Below are 4070 nucleotides of genomic sequence, written 5' to 3'. Positions count from 1 at the left end.
ATAGTTGCACTTTCACCTCTGCGAAGGGCCTATCTTTTATTCTTGTCTTATACTTCATGCAAAGAGTCATGGTGATATTCATCTTTCCTTTTTACATTTTATCCTTTGGCAAGCACAATGTGTTGGAAAGATCCAAATATATATAGCTAATTGGATGTGAGTTTTCATGAACTATTATTGTTGACATTACCCTTGAGATAAAACGTTGGGAGGTAAAACTATAAGCCCCTATCTTTCTCTGTGTCCGATTAAAACTTCATACCCATAAATATTGCGCGAGTGTTAGCAATTGTGAAAGACTAAAAGATGATTGAGTATGTGGACTTGCTGAAAAGCTCTTATATTGACTCTTTCCTATGTTATGATAAATTGCAATTGCCTCAATGACTGAGATTAGAGTTTGTTGGTTCTCAATGAAGTTTATGATTCATACTTGAAATTGTGATTGAATTATTACTTTAGCATAAGAGATCATATGACTATATATATATATACATATATATATATATATATATATATATATGTTGTTGCTCTAAGAATGATCATGATGCCCTCATGTCCGTATTTTATTTTTATCGACACCTCTATCTCCAAACATATGGACATATTTTTCGATTTTGGCTTTCGCTTGAGGACAAGCGAGGTCTAAGCTTGGGGGAGTTGATACGTTCATTTTGCATCGTGCTTTTATATCAATATTTATTACATTATGGGCTGTTATTACACATTATGTCACAATACTTATGCCTATTCTCTCTTATTTTACAAAGTTTACATGAAGAGGGAGAATGCCGACAACTGGGATTCTGGGATGAAAAATGAGCAAATATTAGAGATCTATTCTGCACAGCTCCAAAAGTCCTGAAACTTCACGGAGGTTATTTCCAGAATATATAAAAAATATTGGGCGAAAGAAGTTCCAGAGGGGGCCCACACCCTGGCCACAAGGGTGGGGGGGCGCCCCCCTGCCTCGTGGGCTCCCTGGTGGCCCTCTGATGCCCATCTTCTGCTATATGAGGTCTTTCATCCCAGAAAAAATAATAAGCAAGCTTTTGGGAAGAAACTCCGCCGCCACGAGGCGGAACCTTGGCGGAACCAATCTAGGGCTCCGGCAGAGCTGTTCTGTCGGGGAAACTTCCCTCCAAGAGGGGGAAATCATCACCATCGTCATCACCAACGATCCTCTCATCGGGAGGGGGTCAATCTCCATCAACATCTTCACCAGCACCATCTCATCTCAAACCCTAGTTCATCTCTTGTATCCAATCTTTGTATCCAAATCTCAGATTGGTACCTGTGGGTTGACAGTAGTGTTGATTACTCCTTGTAGTTGAAGCTAGTTGGTTTACTTGGTGGAAGATCATATGTTCAGATCCATTATGCATATTAATACCCCTCTGATTATGAACATGAATATGCTTTGTGAGTAGTTATGTTTGTTCCTGAGGACATGTGAGAAGTCTTGCTATAAGTAGTCATATGAATTTGGTATGCATTCGATATTTTAATGAGATGTATGTTGTCCCTCTAGTGGTGTCATGTGAACGTCGACTACACGACACTTCACCATTGTTTGGGCCTAGAGGGAGGCATTGAGAAGTAATAAGTAAATGATGGGTTGCTAGAGTGACAGAAGCTTAAACCCTAGTTTATGCGTTGCTTCGTAAGGGGCTGATTTGGATCCATATGTTTCATGCTATGGTTAGGTTTACCTTAATTCTTCTATTGTAGTTGTGGATGCTTGCAATGGGGGTTAATCATAAGTGGGATGCTTGTCCAAGTAAGGACAGCATCCAAGCACCAGTCCACCCACATATCAGATTATCAAAGTACCGAACGTGAATCATATGAACGTGATGAAAACTAGCTTGACAATAATTCCCATGTGTCCTCGGGAGCGCTTTCCTTCATATAAGAGTTTGTCCAGGCTTGTCCTTTGCTACAAAAAGGATTGGGCCATCTTGCTGCACCTTATTTACTTTTATTACTTGCTAGTCATTACAAATTACCTTATCACAAAACTATCTGTTACCGATAATTTCAGTGCTTGCAGATAATACCTTACTGAAAACTGCTTATCATTTCCTTCTGCTCCTCGGTGGGTTCGACACTCTTACTTATCGAAAAGCCACGATAGATCTCCTACACTTGTGGGTTATCAGCTGCACATACATGCGCAAAAGCAAATACTTGCGTCCAACGCAAACACTGGGGTGGTCAATCCCCTCGGCGGTTAGTTGCAAGGATCAAATCACGTAGTGATGGATAGATAGATTAAAACACAAAAATAACAGTAAATAAATTACAGCAAGGTATTTTTGAATTTTACATATGATAAAAGTAGACCCAGAGGCCATAGTTTTCACTAGAGACTTCTCTCTCGAACAATAAGCATACGGTGGGTAAACAAATTACTGTTGGGCAATTGATAGAAAAGCGCATAGTTATGATGATATTCAAGACAATGATCATGTATATATGCATCATGTCCGAGACAAGTAGACCGACTCCTGCCTGCATCTACTACTATTAATCCACCCATCGACCGCTATCAAGCATGCATCTAGGGTATTAAGTTAAAAATAAAGTAATGTCTTAAGCAAGATGACATGATGTAGACAAAGTAAACCCAATTTGTATGAATAAACCCCATCTTTCTATCCTTAATGGCTATGATACAAATACGTGGCATGTCCCTTTCTGTCACTGGTATTGAACACCACAAGATCGAACCCATCAGAAAGCACCCCTCCCATTGCAACATAAATCAATCTAGTCAGCCGAACTAAACGAATAAACCGGAGAGAAATACAAATTTATAACAATCATGCATAAAACAATTCAGAAAAGACTCAAATATTTCTCATGAATAATCTGATCATAAACCCATAATTCATTGGATCCCAACAAACACACCTAAAAAAATTACATTGAATAGATCTCCAAAAACATTAAGGAGAACATTGTATTAAAGATCAAAGAGAGAGAGAATAAGCCATCTAGTTACTAGCTATGGACCCGCAGGTCTGTGGTAAACTACTCACGCATCATCGGAAGAGTAGCAAGGTTGATGTAGATGCCCTCAGTGATCGATTCCCCCTGCGACAGAGTATCAGAGAAGGCCTCCAGATGGGATCTCGAAGGAACAGAGGCTTGCGGCGACGAAAAAAAGTATTTCGGGTGGCTCCCTAATGTATTGGGAATATTTGGAAATTTATAGCCTTGGAATTAGGTCAAGAGGTGCCACGAGGGCCCCACAAGCCCGGGCTTGTCACTCCCTCGTGACTCTTTTGGTCTTCTTCCGAAGCTTATAGGGTTCCTTTTAGTCCAGAAAAATCATCAAAAAAATTCGTAGCGTTTGGACTCCGTTTGGTACTGATTTTCTGAAAAGCCAAAAACAAGTAAAAAAAACAACAACTAACACTGGACACTAAGTTAATAGGTTAGTCCCAAAAAGTAATATATAATTGCATATAAAACATCCAAGATTGATATTATAATAGCATGGAGCAATCAAAGTTTATAGATACATTGAAAACGTATCAATCGTATACTATCTCTTTCCTATACAAAAGTAATGCTAAAGTTATTATTTTATAAAGTGCGTCGTTATTGACTTCTAACATCATATCAAGATAATACAAGCATCCTAGGTTCACCTCGCATCTGCATAACTACGATGCCCAAAACGAGAAATAAAAAATAACAAAAGATGAAAATAAGTGTGAAACACGAACCAATAAATGCCTCGAGTGGTAGACGGTTGTTCCAAAGATTACATTTCACTTTTTGTAGAGAGAGTTAAAGCATGGGGCATATTTGCAATGCATGTACTCCCTCATTTCCGATTTATAGGGCTTAAATATGTAATCTCATTAACCAAGATAAACGATGAGTGGAGGAGTGTATCTCATAGTTTACAAAGTTACTCAAACTTTAATCTGCATTAGGTATAGTGTATGCATGGATGACCACTAAATGAGTAGGACTGATTACATGCATTGGTTGGTTTCTTTTAATCCTTGCATGCATCAATTTAGTGCACCTTGAAATGTAAACATGTAGTGAAA

Source organism: Triticum dicoccoides, chromosome 5A, assembly GCF_002162155.2.
Source record: "Triticum dicoccoides isolate Atlit2015 ecotype Zavitan chromosome 5A, WEW_v2.0, whole genome shotgun sequence".
Lineage (NCBI taxonomy): Eukaryota > Viridiplantae > Streptophyta > Magnoliopsida > Poales > Poaceae > Triticum > Triticum dicoccoides.
The sequence above is the reverse complement of the archived record's forward strand: the minus strand, read 5'-3'. Positions refer to the sequence as shown.